Source organism: Papaver somniferum, chromosome 2 (assembly GCF_003573695.1).
Source record: "Papaver somniferum cultivar HN1 chromosome 2, ASM357369v1, whole genome shotgun sequence".
In the NCBI taxonomy this organism is placed as follows: domain Eukaryota; kingdom Viridiplantae; phylum Streptophyta; class Magnoliopsida; order Ranunculales; family Papaveraceae; genus Papaver; species Papaver somniferum.
This window is the reverse complement of record NC_039359.1, coordinates 30,271,115-30,289,516: the sequence shown is the minus strand read 5'-3', so window position 1 is coordinate 30,289,516 and position 18,402 is coordinate 30,271,115.

Below are 18,402 nucleotides of genomic sequence, written 5' to 3'. Positions count from 1 at the left end.
AAAAGGTATGTGGAGACTTGAACTTATCTATCACTCAAAATTCTATCTACTTTATCTCCTATATTGAGACAAAAGTCGTATTTGCTATATAGACTTCGGTTATACACATTTGTTATTTCGAGCCGAGTTTATCTCGTTTATCTATTTCTCGAAATATTTGTTGGTAAGCTTTCGCTTTGGCCAAATTCATCTTTACAAGTGACGAAAGTCATGTTGATTGTTTCAATCTTTTGAAAATCGCTTTGATGAAAAATGGAGTGTGAATAACCTCTATATAACATCCTCTAATAATGTTTCAATGATTGAAATAGAGAGTTTAGAATATGTAACCATCTTTGGATATAAGCATACAGTGTGTTCGCACATTAGCGTATAAGTCCAAAACCAGGAACCAAATGTATGCATACTTGTGTGTGTACTAAATGGTTGATGGACACTGGGTAAGTATGCGTACCCTACACATACTGGCGGAAGTTCACGACCGTGAATTTATGCTGAATTTGGAATTCAAACCAACTCAATCCGGTTACCAAAGTATGCGTACTCGTACGCATACTGGCGGAAAGTTCACGTCCGTGAATTTCTCCTGAATTTGAAAACCAAAACAAACTCAAATCTGGTTACTTAAGTACGCATACCCGTACGCATACTTAAGTGTGTTACTTTCTAAAATTGGTTTTTTCATGAACTAAAACATTTATATATTAAGGAATGCAATTTGCAAACCATGGCTATAATGTTCATGAATCGATTTGAGTGAATTAAAACCAATTTTGTTTCGATTGTGTCTTGTATACTTCTATAAGATCTAAGCAATGGAACAACTCTCGAACTAGTTCATTTGAGTCATTTGAACTAGTTATGTTGAAGATGAATATGGTTGATATGAAAGTGCTCATATGGATAACCATTTGGTTAACCACTGTTGAACCAACTAGGTGTACACGTTTAGGTACGGTTACACAAACCTAAATGAACGTGCATTTCATTTGTGTATAACAAGCTAAGATTCGATCTAACGGTTGAAAGATATTATCTTGAATCTAATCAGGTTTTCATTTAACGGTGAATATTGAATGCTTTATTACCAAGGTAGCATTGATTGCAAACCCTGATTTGAAGACTATATAAAGGAGAACTCTAGCAACTAGGAAACCTAATCCCCACACCACATGTGTGATGCTAGTTGTATAAGCTAGAGTCGATTCTCCTTTAATCTTAGGTTTTTATCGAGACCCTGTAGGTTAACGACTTGAAGACTTCATTGGATTGTGAATCCAGACCCAACTATTTTCTCTGCAGTTGCGTGATTTGATCTTGTTGTTTCAATTGTATTGAGTACAATTGTAAAATTGGCTCGAGATTAATTTCTTCGATATGCAAGATAGAAAAGTAGTCACAAAAATTTTCGTCTCATCGTTTGTGATTCCGTAATATCTTGTTTCGCTAGTCGATTAAGATTATTGTGAGGTGATTGATAATTCTAGGCTGTTCTTCGGGAATATCGGGTTATCGATTGGTTCCTGTTCACCTTGATTTATCAAAATACGGAACAAAACTAGTAGATATTTCTATGGGAGACAGTATTATCTATTCTTGTAGACTTTTATGTGTGATACAGATTTTTTTATTAAAGTCTTCGACTTTGGGTCGTAGCAACTCTTAGTTTTGGGTGATATCAGCTAAGGGAATCAAGTGCGTCGTATCCTGCTGGGATCAGAGACATAAGGAACGCTACTGTACCTTAGATCAGTGTGAGATATATTGGGGTTCAACTACAGTCCAGACCGAAGTTAGTTTATAGTAGGCTAGTGTCTGTAGCGGCTTAATACAGTGTATACGTTTAGATACGGTTACTCAAACCTAAATGAAGTTACATTTCATTTGTGTATAACAAGCTAAGTTCGATCTAATGTTTGAAAGATATTAGATTGAATCTAATCCGGTTTTCATCTAACGGTGAATATTGAATGCTTTGTTAGCAAGGTAACTTGGACTGCAAACGCTGATTTGAAATCTATATAAAGGAGAACTCTAGCAACTGGGAAACCTAATCCCCACACCTCCTGTGTGTACTAGTTGTATAAGCTAGAGTCGATTCTCCTTTAACCTCAGGCTGTGTTTGATACGAGTTAATTCCATGGAATTAGCTATCTTTCCATGGAGATAGCGTGTTTTCCGTCGTTTGGTCAAAAATCTGTTTCCATGGAATTGCAATAAAAGCGTGGCCTAAAGTATGTTTTAAACTCAATTCCATGGAATTCCATGGAAAGTCATTCCGTTCCTCCCCGGAAACTGATTCCATGGAAATACTTTCCATGGAATTGTTTCCTTTCGCTGTTATCAAACACAACCTTAGGTTTTTCACGAAACCCTGTAGGTTAACGACTTAAAGACTTTATTGGGATTGTGAAGCCAGACCTAACTATTTTCTCTTTATTTGCGTGATATGATCGTGTTGTTTCTATCGTGTTTGAGTACAATCATAAGATTGGCTTGAGATTTATATCTCCGATAGGCAAGATAGAAAAGTAGTCACAAACATCTTCGTCTCATCGTTTGTGATTCCACAATATCTTGTTTTGTTAATCGATTACGATATTGTGAGGTGATTGATAATTCTAGGTTGTTCTTCGGGAATTTAAGTCCGGGTTATCAATTGGTTCATATTCATCTTGATTTATCAAAAGAGGGAACAAAAAATCGTAAGTATATCTGTGGAAGACAGATTTATCTAATCAATAGACTTTTCTGTGTGATACAGATTTGTTTATCAAGTCTTCGACTTTGGGTCGTAGCAACTCTTAGTTGTAGGTGAGATCAGCTAAGAGAATCAATTACGTAGTATCCTGCTAGGATCAGAGACATAAGGAGCACGACTGTACCTTGAATCAGTGTGAGATTGATTAGGGTTCAACTACATTCCAGACCGAAGTTATATTTGTAGTAGGCTAGTGTCTGTAGTGGCTTAATACAGTGTGGTGTTCAAATATGGACTAGGTCCCGGGGTTTTTCTGCATTTGCAGTTTCCTCGTTAACAAAATTCTAGTGTCTGTGTTTTTTCTTTTCCGCATTATATTTTGTTATATAATTGAAATATCACAGGTTGTGCGTTGAATCGATCAACTGGTAAATCCAAACTTTGGTTGTTGATTGAAATTGATTGATCCTTGAACATTGGTCTTTGGTACCGTTCAAGTTATCTCTCTTATATTCAATCGGGATCGCAAATTATTATTTGCTTGATTGCAGATTGAATTGAGAAATTGAGATATAACTCTTTGGTATACTTTTCTTAAGATTGAGTCTGACTGTCTAGTTGATTCTCTTAAAGTATATTGGAGTTAGTCCATACAGATTGCTAAGCGAATTATTGGGTGAGGTTGTTAGACCCCCACTTTTCCATTATCTTCAATAACAATATCATTCTCAACTTAGGCAATTCATAATATTCAACAATCCAGCATCCACTTCTTTAGTTGTAATTTATACTAATCCTTCATCAATACCTACAATATCAGCACTAGACCCAGTCCTACACATTCTCTCAACTCAGGCTCATATATATTCAAAACCACCAGCACCATTTCAATATGCATCTCCACTGGTAACTTCCACAAATTCTGATTCACATGAATCACCATTGTAACACATTCACCCTCATATGTAACTAAATTTAACTATTCTCACTGCAGCAACAACATCACCAGACTCCATTTTAAGAGTCACAATCAATCTTATGTTATCCTTACAACTCAAACAAGCAACATCCCCATTATAATCATCTTTATCATCATCTGCAGCTAACCTAACATTCATCTAACTACTTCATTACAAATTTAGTAATAACTCCATCTTTCCTTCCTCCCTGTGATCTCACATAATCCTAACTAACAACCACAGTTCCATACTAAGCTCAACTCAACAACAGTTTCATTCACAATCACAAAAATTCAGTAATCTAAGCAACTGAAACAAAAATACTAAACTCAAACGAAATTGGAATCTTACCCAAGCTTGAGCATCCTATGAATAGCTAATTTCCCAAATCAATTCTACTGAAACCCTGATTTCTATTTTGGAGAAGAACAGAAAACCTTAATCTTCTTTAATCTTGAATTACTCTTCATCCTTGATCCTAATTCATTCAATTTATCAATACACATCTCAATTCGCCTTCCCTAATTATCAATTTCATCTTCAAATCCTTCTTTGAATTCTTCTTGTGAAACCTTAACTTTTGATTCAAACTTCAAAATAGTACTACGACTTCAATTAGACATTAACCCTCTTAATCTTCATCTATCAACATCTCAAAACACTGATCAATTCAATAAAAACTTGAAGCTTAATTAGAAAGACCTTATCTCTAGTTAATAGAAACATCAATCTCTTCTTCTCTAGGAACTCAATCAACTTGAATACCATCACCTTCTCTATCGATACACCACAAGCTTCTACGAATCACCCACACCAAAATCAGTTCGCTTCGTCGACTTGAAAGAAAAACAGAAGAAATAATAGAGAATAAGAGGAAAGAAGAAAGAAAAAGAGAAAAAGAAGAAAGGGAACATTATTTAAATACCCCTCAAAATTCACCCCTTAAAATATACCCTTATTCAATTTTTGAAAATACCCATACCTTTTGTAAAGTGGAAGCAACCAGCACAAGTTGCTTTCATAAGTGGACGGAACCAGCACAAGTTGCTTCCATAAGTGGACGCAACTTTATACAAGTTTCTTCCAAAAAGTAGAAGCAACTTTCTCAAGTTGACTCCAAAAAAGTATTTTTTTACCCGTCTAGGGTATTTGTGCAAGGTCAACAAAAATGGAGGGTATTTATAACATTTCCACAAGAAGAAATGAATTTTTTCTCGATCGGTCTTGGGGATAAGGCCGACCAGAAATGATTAAGGCACCCAAGAAACATATAAGAGCAGTCAGGCGGGTTAAAACAAATAAACTCATTTGCCCTTCATAAAAATCTGATGATTCCTTCTTTGTCTGATGTCTGAATGACACGTTAGAGCAGTCCATTTCACTTAACTTTTCGCGAGTAATGCTAGTTTTGTTTCTAGATCGTTGTTAGATTAATTTCTAATTGAAAATGCGGGGGTCTAACAACACCACCCAATATTTCGCTTAGCAATCTGTATGGACAAACTCGAATATACTTTTAAGAGAATCAACTAGAATCAATCAATTAAAAGTATATCAACGAGTTTATATCTCTCTTCTTGATTTGATTTACTCAAGCAAGAACTGCGAGTTCTAATCAAATACAAGGAATAACTTGGATGGCACCAAATACCAATATCCAAGGATCAACCAATATCAATCAACAACCAAAGGTCGGATTTTCAATTGATTGATTCAAACGCACAACCTGTATTATTTCAATTATATAAACAAATATAATGCGGAAATAGAAATAACACAGACACCAGAAATTTTGTTAATGAGGAAACCGCAAATGCAGAAAAACCCCAGGACCTAGTCCGGATTGAACACACACTGTACTAAGCCACTACAGACACTAGACTACTCCAAGCTAACTTCAGACTGGACTGTAGTTGAACCCCAATCAGTCTTCCATTTATCCAAGGTACAGTTGTACTCCCTACGCCTCTGATCCCAGGAGGATACTGCGCACTTGATTCCCTTAGCTGATCTCACCCACAACTAAGAGTTGCTACGACCCAAAATCGTAAGCTTTGATAATAAACAAATCTGTCTCCCACAGACAAGTCTATCAAAGGATAAATCTGTCTCCCACAGATAAACCCTAAAGGTTTTGTTCCGTCTTTTGATAATAATCAAGGTGAACATGAACCAATTGATAATCCGGTCTTATATTCCCGATGAATAGCCTAGAGTTATCAATCACCTCACAACAATGATAGCGAAACAAGATGTTTCGGAATCACAAACAATGAGACGAAGATGTTTGTGATTAATTTTTATATCTTGCCTATCGGAGATATCAATCTCAAGCCAATCAATCTGATTGTACTCCTACGATAGAAGATGCAAGATCAGATCACACAACTACGATAAAAGTAGTATCGGTCTGGCTTCACAATCCCAATGAAGTCGTTAACCTGGTTTTAGAAGAAGAAAACCAAAGTTTAAAGGAGAATCGACTCTAGAACGCAAACTAGTATCACATGTAAGGTGTGGGGATTATTTTTGTACAATACTAGATGTCTCCTTTATATAGTCTTTCAAATCAGGGTTTGCAATCAATGTTAGCTTAGTAACAAAGCATTCAATATTCACCGTTATATGAAAAACTGATTTAGATTCAAGCTAATATTTCTCAACCGTTAGATCGAAAACTTAGCTTGTTACACACACTTGACAATGCACGCTTCTAGGTTTGTTAACCGTACCCAAACGTATGCACTTGTTGGTTCAACAATATTTAACCAAAAGGTTAGCCATATAAGAATTTCATATCAACCACGTTCTTCTTCACCATAACTAGTTCAAATGACTTCAAATGAACTAGTTAGAGAGTTGTTCAATTGCAAGGAAATCTTATGTACTAAACAAGATACAATTGAAGCAGAGATGATTTGATTCTCTTGAATCGGTTCATGAACTTTTATAGCCAAGGTTTGCAAACTTCATTCCTTAGTCTTTTTAAGTTTAAGTTCAGAAATCATCTTCAGATATATAACCTTCTCAAGTTCGCAGACTAGGTTCGCGGACTTAAGTTACCGGGCAGAGTTTACAAACTCCAGCAGAAATTCTCGGGTTTGAGAACATCTCCGGTTCGCGGACTGGGTTAGCGGACTGAGTTCGCGGACTGAGTTCGCGGACTTATCTTCACGCAAGTAGTTTGTCAACTCTAGCAGAAATTCTCGGGTTTGAGAACTTCGGAAGTTCGCGGACTGAGTTCGCGGACTTGGCTCACGCCATTCTTCCAGTTTTCTTGATCAACAAAGTTCGCAAACTTTGGTTCAAGGAATAGGACTTATCTATAAATGTGTTTCCACAACAATGCTTATATCCACCATTGGTTATGTAATCTAAACTCTCATTCCAATCATTGAAATACTCTTAGAGAACGTTATATAGTTGTTACACCATTTCTCGTCAAAGCAATTTTCAAGATGATTGAAACATATTATGACTTTCGTTACATGGTGAAGATAAACTTGATCGAAGCGAAAAGCTTACCAACACATATTTCGAGATATAGATAGGCGAGGTATACTCGGATCGAAATACCAAATGTGTATAATCTAAGTCTATATATATAGCATACGACTTCTTGTCTCAAAGAGTATGAGATAGAGTAGATAGACTTTTGAGTGACAGATAAGTTCAAGTCTTCACATACCTTTTTGTCGAGAAGTTCCACCGGTTCCTTGAGTAGTTCTTGTACTTGTATGATGAATCGCCATGAAGTCCTTGAGCTCAACTACACTTTCTATCCTAGTCCGAGACTTAGCTATAATAGACTAGAAATCAAGACTTATAGTTTTGATCACTGACATTTACAAACATGCTTGAGATAGCAACGCATGCGAGTTCGACCGAGCAATGCTCTAACAAGCTCCCCCTTTGTCAATTTTAGTGACAAAACTATCAATACATATGGAATACAAAAAAGAGAAAGAAACTTTAGTAGATCATATTCCACATGTCTAATCTTCAACATTCCTCGAAATCTTCGTCACTTCCAATTACTCCAATGATCCCAAAGGTTGTAAGTTTATCATCAGCGTTGTTGAAGATCCGTAGCTATAACAATGAGAAAGCATCGGTCTCGATCATTGTTATACAGTGTCATAGTATTATTACACAGTGTCAAAGTCCAATTGTATCACAACTTCAACAATAATACTATGGTGATATGTATCACTCCCCCTTAGTCAATACTCCATCTCACATGGAAACCACTCCCCCTTACACAATGATCCGAAAACCATATGTATTTGTAGTGTGAACTACATATTAATTCTCCCCCTTTTTGTCAATAAAATTGGCAAAGGTACAAGAACGCGAAAGAGACATTTCATGACTAAAAGAAAAAATACATACCAACTAATTTAGATGCAATCATAAATCCGAAGCTAAATGCATTCATCAAGGAGTTTAAAGATACAAGATAACTCCTCTAAAATTCCACAGCCGCACACCCCTCAAGATATAACCATTAAGCACAAGTTCAAAAGAACTCTCCCCCATTTGATGTCATTCCCGAAAGAACAACAAGAGCGACCTTAATTTCAAAAGAAAAGAAGGATTTTTATTGGACACCAAAAACCATGAGAATGATTTTCTATCTCCAAAAACTCAATCAAATTAATCACAAGTAAACCCATGATTAATTTAATCGGAATACGCAACTAAGTTAAACACAAAAAGTGATCAATTCAATTGATTGTGCTCAACATAAGATAACTTACGGAGCTACGACTAAGTTAACCATAAGATAATGATTAGCTTAACCGTTCATATACTCAACAGAAGAAAACCTTATGGAGTCACGAAAATACTCAACTAGATTAATTACAAGAGAACCTACAATTAATCTAATTGGAATACACAACCAAAATAATTACAAAAGTAATCAATTTAATTGTCATTTGTTTTGCTCGACATAAGAATACTTACGGAGCAATAACTAAATAATCAAACAAGATGATTAATTTAGTTCAATATGCTCGACATAACATATCTCACGGAACAATAACTAAGCTAAGAAAATCAACTTGGTTGTATAATGCTCAACATAAGATACATTACGGAGCCTCACAGTAATACATAAAATATGGATCAGGGATGATCTATACTGCGGAATACACAAGGATTCATTCTATCTTCAATCACTATTTACATAATGACAATTAATAGACATAATCCTTGAAAACAAAAGATTTTAACCTAACTTCCATCAAATAATTGACAATATAGGAAAAATAACATGAAGCATTCGGATGATCTTCATCTACAAGGGTTCTCTTCTTCTTGTACTCAACAAAAACACCTTTGTCAAGGATTCCTCTTGCAAAACCACCATAGCAAGATGAAGAATAAGACATTCTTGATATCCCAGAAACCATCTTAGAGTATGCGTACATGACTTTTGCAACTCAATAGGTAAGTATATAAGGGTTTCCTGAGGAAGGGATTTTAGGGTTTAAACAGTTGACTCGTGCCAGAACATGGATACCCGTTCGAGTGCAACATTACCCAGAAAAGAAGAAAAAAATCCCAAAAGAGACTTTTGCAACAAAAGACTCGAAAAATTCCATAACACGGGAAGACAATTTTTGAGCATAGTTGTAGCAAGAAACAAGATTCAGAAGAAGACTTCCTAATGACACTTTAGAAACAATACTTTAAGCACAATGAGTCTGCAATCAAAAAGCTTACCTATGGACGATAAGAAGATAGCTCAACTTAACAGACGCAAATGCCAAAAGTATACCTGAATATTAACACATCTTACTCAACAGGGTTTTTATGAGTAAGATCTTCAACCCTTGTGATTAATTAGCACAAGTATGAGCCACAATCTCATCAAGAGATTTGTGTTTATGGTCAAGTCTAATGTTCCTCCTGAATCTAGAGAGGGACTCCTTTTTATGTGAGAAATTATCATAAAACTTATTGTCATCAAAATACGAGACATAGTTTGAGTTCTTACCAGAAGAATTTTGGTTTGAGGAGGAGGACAACCTGTTGGAGAATCATTTATACCCTTCAATTATCTTTTTCAGATTATATCTCATTTCATCAATTTTTCTTCTTTCTTCTCAATTTCCTTTCTCAACAGAAGCAGCGTTATTTCCTGAGACCACGACATGATCTTCCTTTAGACGATGTTTATTAAGACGTCCGTTTTGTTCTTGAGTGTTCGAGGAACTCATTGAACTAACTTTCCTGGTAACATACACAGGGTAAGTACGAAAACCAATTGGTTTAGTCATATGAATGTCAGTTACACCTTTAAGAATTAAATCTAAGGTATGTTGAAGTTGAACCAAGGAGTTTTTATTCAACCTAGAGGTTCCCTTTTGTTTAACAGAACTCTTTATCTCACAGACAAGACATACTTTCTGACCATCAGAATGATTAGATGGTACAGTCTTAATATCATCGTTGGAAGATTTCTTCCCTCCATTTGATTTGCAATATCCTTGAGTGAAGGTGACTTCAGGCACATCCGTTTTATTAGAAGGGGCTTCCGTTTTTTACTTCTGAGCATGAACCATCTTTAGTTGTGTCAGAAGTACTTGGCATATTAGATTGGTTTGAGCATCCTTGAATAGAGAGCTTATTCAGGCGATATTCAATTTCCAAGGCATCTCTTCTAAGGCTAGCTTTAAGAGACGTACACGAAGAATGAGCTTCAGTATTACCTTTGAGTTTGCAATCTCTTGAATGGTGCTTCAACCGATTGAATCTAGAAGCTTGGATCCTAACAAGATTTAGAATCAATTCACTCTCTTCAGCTGAATTTCTTCCATTAATGGAGAGGCTCACATTTGAAGGGTAATCGGAAGTACACATGTTAGTGTTAGTCTGTCTCGTCAGTACAGAAGGTTCATCTATATTCGAGATTGTAGAACCCTTCTCTTTAATAGAGTTAGACGAGATAGAACTTTTATTTCTGGTAACGCGTTTATCAGAGATAGTACAATTGTCCATAGAGTGAGATCGCTACAAACACAGACTTGTAAGGTCTTAAACGTGTTGTCCTGATCTGATGCCAATTGAAAAAGTGGGGGTCTAACAACACCACCCAATATTTCGCTTAGCAATCTGTATGGACAAACTCAAATATACTTTTAAGAGAATCAACTAGACTCAATCAATTAAAAGTATATCAACGAGTTTATATCTCTCTTCTTGATTTGATTTACTCAAGCAAGAACTGCGAGTTCTAATCAAATCCAAGGAATAACTTGGATGATACCAAAGACCAATATCCAAGGATCAATCAATATCAATCAACAACCAAAGGTCGGATTTCCAATTGATTGATTCAAACGCACAACCTGTATTATTTCAATTATATAAACAAATATAATGCGGAAATAGAAATAACACAGACACCAGAAATTTTGTTAACGAGGAAACCGCAAATGCTGAAAAACCCTGGGACCTAGTCCAGATTGAACACACTGTATTAAGCCGCTACAGACACTAGCCTACTCCAAGCTAACTTCGGACTGGACTGTAGTTGAACCCCAATCAGTCTCCCACTGATCCAAGGTATAGTTGTACTCCCTACGCCTCTGATCCCAGCAGGATACTGCGCACATGATTCCCTTAGATGATCTCACCCACAACTAAGAGTTGCTACGACCCAAAATCGCAGGCTTTGACAATAAACAAATATGTCACCCATAGACAAGTCTATCAAAGGGTCAATCTGTCCCCCATAGATAAACCCTAAAGGTTTTGTTCCGTATTTTGATAATAATCAAGGTGAACATGAACCAATTGATAATCTGGTCTTATATTCCCGAAGAACAGCCTTGAATTATCAATCACCTCACAACAATCTTAATCGTATGGTAGCGAAACAAGATGTTGCGGAATCACAAACAATGAGACGAAGATGTTTGTGATTACTTTTTATATATTTCCTATCGGAGATATCAATCTCAAGCCAATCAATCTGATTGTACTCGTACGATAGAAGATACAAGATCATATCACACAACTATGATAAAAGTAGTATCGGTCTGGCTTCACAATCCCAATAAAGTTTTTAAGTCGTTAACCTGGTTTTAAAAGAAGAAAACCAAAGGTTAAAGGATAATCGACCTAGCAAGCAAACTAGTATCACACGTAAGGTGTGGGGATTAGTTTTGCACAATACTAGATATCTCCTTTATATAGTCTTTCAAATCAGGGTTTGCAATCATTGTTAGCTTAGTAACAAAGCATTCAATATTCACCGTTAGATGAAAACCTGATTTAGATTCAAGCTAATATTTCTCAACCGTTAGATCGAAAACTTAGCTTGTTACACACACTTGACAATGCACGCTTCTAGGTTTGTTAACCGTACCTAAACGTATGCACTTGTTGGTTCAACAATAATTAACCAAAAGGTTATCCATATGAGCATTTCATATCAACAAAGTTCTTCTTCACCATAACTAGTTCAAATGACTTCAAATGAACTAGTTAGAGAGTTGTTCAATTGCAAGGAAATCTTATGTACTACATAAGACACAAGTGAAGCGAAGATGATTTGATTCACTTGAATCGGTTCATGAACTTTTATAGCCACGGTTTGCAAACTGCATTCATTAGTCTTTTTAAGTTTAAGTTCAGAAATCATCTTCAGATATATAACCTTCTCAAGTTCGCAGACTAGGTTCGCGGACTTAAGTTACCGGGCAGAGTTTACAAACTCCAGCAGAAATTTTCGGGTTTGAGAACTTCGCCGGTTCGCAAATTGGGTTCCCGGACTTAGCTTCACGCAAGTAGTTTGTCAACTCCAGTAGAAATCTCGGGTTTGATAACTTCGGGAGTTCGCGGACTTGGCTCACGCCATTCTTCCGGTTCTCTTGATCAACAAAGTTCGCAAACTTTGGTTCAAGGAATAGGACTTATACATAAATGTGTTTCCACAAGAATGCTTATGTCCACTATTGGTTATGTAATCTAAACTCTCATTTCAATCATTGAAACATTCTTAGAGGACGTTATATAGTTGTTACACCATTTCTCGTCAAAGCAATTTTCAAGATGATTGAAACATATCATGACTTTCATCACTAGGTAAAGAAAAACTGGATCGAAGCGAAAAGCTTACCAACAGATATTTCGAGATATAGATAGGCGAGGTATACCCGGCTCGAAATACCAAATGTGTTTAATCCAAGTCTATATATATAGCATACAATTTCTTGTCTCAAAGAGTATGAGATAGAGTAGATAGAATTTTGAGTGACAGATAAGTTCAAGTCTTCACATACCTTTTTGTCGAGAAGTTTCACCGGTTCCTTGAGTAGTTCTTCTACTTGTATGATGAATCACCATGAAGTCCTTGAGCTCAACTACACTTTCTATCCTAGTCCGAGACTTAGCTATAATAGACTAAAAATCAAGACTTATAATTTTGATCACTAACATTGACAAACATGCTTGAGATAGCAACGCATGCGATTTCGACCGAGCAATGCTCTAACACTAATAATTAAAATTTACATTTAACTAATCGAGTCAAGAGCGGCTAAATCGTATCTTGACTGTTCTAATAACGTTGACGAGCTTGAGGGTTCTTACAATATTATCTAAGGAAATCAAGTGTGTCGAGTCCTGCTGGGATTTAGAGACGTAAGGAACGCGATTGTACCTTGATCAGTGTGAGATTGGTTAGGGCTAAACTACATTCCAGTCCGGAGTTAACTTGGAGTAGGCTAGTGCCTGTAGCGGCTTAATACAGTGTGGTGTTCAAATCTGGACTAGGTCACGGGGTTTTTCTGCATTTGCGGTTTCCTCTTTAACAAAACTTCTGGTGTCTGTGTTTTTTCTTTTCCATATCATATTTGTTTATATAATTGAAATATCACAGGTTGCGCGTAAGTTCAATCAATTGTGAATCCAACCTTTGATTATTGATTAAATTGATTGACACTTGGATATTGGTTTTTGATATCGTCCAAGTTATTTCTTATATTCAATCGGGCTCGCAAATTCCTATTTGTTTGATTGCAGATTGAATTGAGAAATTGAGATATAACTCTTTGGTATACTTTTCTTAAGATTTAGTCTGACTGTCTAGTTGATTCTCTTAAAAGTATATCGGAGTTAGTCCATACAGATTGCTAAGCAAAATATTGGGTGTGGTTGTTAGACCCCCACTTTTTCACCTTAGAATATACAAAAACTACGATGATCAAGATAAGATTCTATGATATCAAGAACTATCAGGTAAAATATAATCTTACCGGGATTCATAAATCCCTTAATGAAGACTTAAAAATTTGTAACCTAATTATGTTTCTAGAGTAAACTTAGGTATTTCGAGGACGACTCTGACCGCAACTAGGACACATCGTTCCAATATTGAGATTCTAGGTTGCTAAGAGTACTCTATTTATAATGATGAACAACGTTGGGTTGCTTACGAACAAAGTAAAGTTCGTGAAATACTTTCCATATTTATGAATTACTTCCCAATATAGATTGATTACAAAGAATAAAATTCATGTAAGGACGTGAGAAATTTTCCTTGAGTTACAAAGAAGAGTGTGTGCATAGGATTGTTGTTCTAGAACCGTGCACAATAGTAAGCCCACAATATTATAACACAATAATCTTGTGACCATCAAGTAATGTTGAAGTTCAGGAACACCCAAAAATATGCTAGTTTGGAACCAAAAGATTCTTGCATATGTGAACTACATTATTGACCACGGTCTTTTCTTCACTAAAAGCCTTTTTTCTGTGGGGGGTCATAGTAATGTAGTTTTGGGCTAGACTCCTGATGACCAAAAGTCTATATGTAATTTTTGCAAGTTCTTTGAACACAATCTCATCTCATAGAGCGCTATGAGACAATCAACTACTGCAAAGTCTAGCACTGAAGCAGAGTATCATGCTCTTGCTGAAACTGATGTAGTTGAGGTGTGGTTGTGTCAGTTATTGCAGATTTTCAGATATCATTCCCAATACCACCTACTCTTCATTGTTACTACATGAACAACTTATATCTAGCTTCAAATCGTGGATTCATAGCAAGATGAAACATACAGCTTTTGATTTTCACTTTATAAGAAAATTGGTCCACACAAAATCACTCAATGTATCTTACATTTATATTGTTGTACAGTCTTTCGGATGTTAAGGGATAAGCCGAAATACTTCAGTTTCAACAAGCTTCAAACACTTCAGCTCGAGGAGGGGGTAATTGTTATACACCCGGTTTACACTCCCTCACTTTACATTTATTTTTGCTAAGTACTAACTAAATGTAACCGTGCATTTATTTCTGCTAAGTGCTAACTAAATGTAACCGATTGTGCACTTATGTGTTGTGTGTTGGTTCTCCTTTATACTCCTTATAGGGCTTAACCCGTGCCGTTACGGTACGGGCATAGTTTTTATCTGGCTATGAATTTTTTTGATGTATGGATATTAAATATAATATTTATTAATTATCAAGTTTATCCTTCTTATCATTACAAAAGAAAAGAAAACACCGATAGATATTTCTATTTTTAGTACGCAAACTTTTTCTTATGTACTCATTTGTGATTCCTTTTTAGCATTTTCCACCTTCACGTTCTCCCAAACTATGCCTTTCATTTCCCAAGTTTTATCCTCAGGCCAGCCATAGAATTATATCGGTATTATTTTTCGCATTTTTTTCCAAAAAAAAATTATTATTTTAAATGATATTGCCCTTCTGGATATCCCTTATTTTAGTGACCAAGTTCAACCAAAATATTAAACTATGTTAGATTTAACAAAATTACAGCACTTGAACTCATACGTCTCGAGAATAATTATGTAGATGTTAACAGTATTCGGATCCTTGTTGATTTTTGTCCCCTTTTAGAATAGTCTGAAAATAGTAAAACTCAGAATTGACTCAACAATACATATATTATTGTATGTTCTTAATATTTCAATAACATAAAGAAAAGCTAATTCATTCACTCAAGCTATTATATTTTAAAACGTCAAGCCATTTTTGATGACAACCATTCTACTCACATAGGATGTAGTTCTAGCTCTTCAAAATTTCTAGATTGTCTATGTACGTAATCAATTCGGCGGATAGAATTCACTGGACGAAATATTGGTAACGGTTTGTCCTTTCCTAACATTGAGGCGTTTTCAACGTAGTTGGATCAAGAGTTGGCAAAAAGCTCTGTATTTATGTTTTCTCGGGCGAGAGTAATCCAGGGATGGGTTACATCCCTAGAAACTGTTGATGGATGACCGCATCAGTGCCCCTTAAAAACCTCACACCGTCAGATAATCACAGTGGCTGAGTGAGGATAGTATTCGCAGAGGGTCAGATCATTACAAATGGTATCAGAGCCGACCATGGGTTTCCTATCAAGGGTGAAAGAGAAAGTTGGACGTGTTGTGTCAGGTAGGAGTCTCATGAGTGAAAAAGAACACCAGAGTCTAGGATTTTAACATATCCTAGAGTCGAGGACGGCTCCAATTTAAGGTGGTGGTATCATAGTACTCCGACTCGGCATGTAGTATTTATCGAATAGAATATAGGTAATGGTTTTTTATTTCTTAATATCGTGAATATTTCAGCATAATTGGCTTCAGAGTTGGCAAAAATCTTTATAGTTAAGCATGCTCGGGAGAGAGTAATCCTAAGATGGGTGACCTCCTGAGAAGCCGCAAATGGATAGTCAAAGCGGCGACCATGGAAACCCCACAATGTCAGATAACCGCAATGGACAAATGAGAACATTATTGGTAGAGGTTCAGACCACTACATTCTATGACATTAACTATCCAAATGTGAAGTTATTCGTTGAATAAAAATAATAAAACCGTGATTATTTAGTAAGTCAAATGGTTAACTACTTAACCTAATAACAATAGATTATAATAATAATAATAATAAACTATGTTATCTAAAAATAAAAGTTAAACATTCATTAACAAATAATGAGATGATGCCAAATTACTGACTGGGCACCAATACTTGCCACCATCTCTATAGTCCCCTTATATAATTGTTAGCCAATCTAACCGAGTTTGGTACTACTTTTTTTCTTTCGAGAAAAGTACTTTGAAAACATATTTATAACAACATTTTTTCATCCTGGTGTTTGGTAAAGATATTGTTAAGTTTTTTTTATGCAAAACACTTTTAAATCTATCAACTTTTAAAAGTTGGACAGAAGGAACTTTCAAAAGCTTCAAGAGCAAAAGATATAGTCCACCCTAATTTTATTTTTATTTTCTTTTATATCCCAATTCTTTTTTGTAACTGACAAAAGTTATCCCTAAATATGTATATCACCAATTTTTATTCGTTATATTATTTTCTAAAGATAATTATTTTTTATTTTCAAACTATATATTATACAAATTCATTAAAAGATTCTTTAATTTATCAACAATAAATATTAAATAATTGTTTTTTTTAAATGTGATAAGAAAAATAATACCTTCTAATAATAGTACTATTAGTAAATTTAATATTACATATATGTCTAATAGTATAAAATTTACTTATTTTTAACATAGTAAAATAAAATAGAATAAAATCCAGAGATATGCTTGTTTTTGTTATTTGCTACAACAACAATAGTTGAATCTAATATTTCTCAGACAAAATTTAATCGCTTTTCAAATCAGTTTTAGCTTATATTTTACACACGTTCAATTTTTTTTTAAATAGCTCAACACAGTAACGCACATCGGAAAAGCACTTTTGTAAAACTCACAACAATACAAACTAATCATAAGTATTAGTTAAGATGAATATATTTATTACCATCATTAATATAATAATTACTTATTGTCATTTTTAATTTGACATTTATCATGTAAATTTAATAAATATTTATTATGAAGAGTTAATGGAACATTAGTGACATGGTAAATTTTATCCGTTAGATGCATTTCTAATCCCAATCAGAACCATCAGTTACGACACACGATCACATCCATGAATTTATCTTTTGTGACGACAAATCATGACCACTATTTACATAGGCTAAGTTATCCAAAATGTGTTATGTATTCTTGATAGTGTATTGCAAGCTATAATGAGCTCATTTCCTTTAGATCATAATCATTCTTTCTGTTCTCATATTCCCACTATAATAACAAGTAAGCAACACGCGGGTTGCACGTCGGTAGCATTATTTAATGTTAAAGGGAAAGCTGAAAATTTGAAAACCAAAAAATTTGAAAAAAAATTGAGAAAAAAAAAGTATTATTATTTATGCTCTTTGCGTAGACAATTCAAAGGGTTTTCCAAATATGTAAAATTCACAAAAATCCGATATATAGTTTGAAAGATATGAAGTTCCTAAATGTTTATCTTCATTTTTATAAAGATGGAGTTTTCGTAAATACCGATTTTTAATCAATTCACACATAAGTCTGCGTAGGTACTCTTCACACCACTCTTTTAAAATCTAAGGGCTGATAAAAAAAATTAATGACCCAACGACAGAGAATAATAGTTAATGACAAGAATCTTTTTGTGGATATTTCTAAATCTATTGGCTAAAAAGTTAATGTAGAGAGATCTGACAGTTATGAAAGGTTAAGTTTTGATATTCTCTTGCTCACATTAAAAGGAGGGAGATTCCTTATCCAAATTTAACTTCAGCGGCAGTTTCATAATTATTCAAGTTACTTACATCTTGTTTGCTTTTTCCTGACCCTTCTGGATCTAACTGATATCACCTGACTCATCCGGATTTG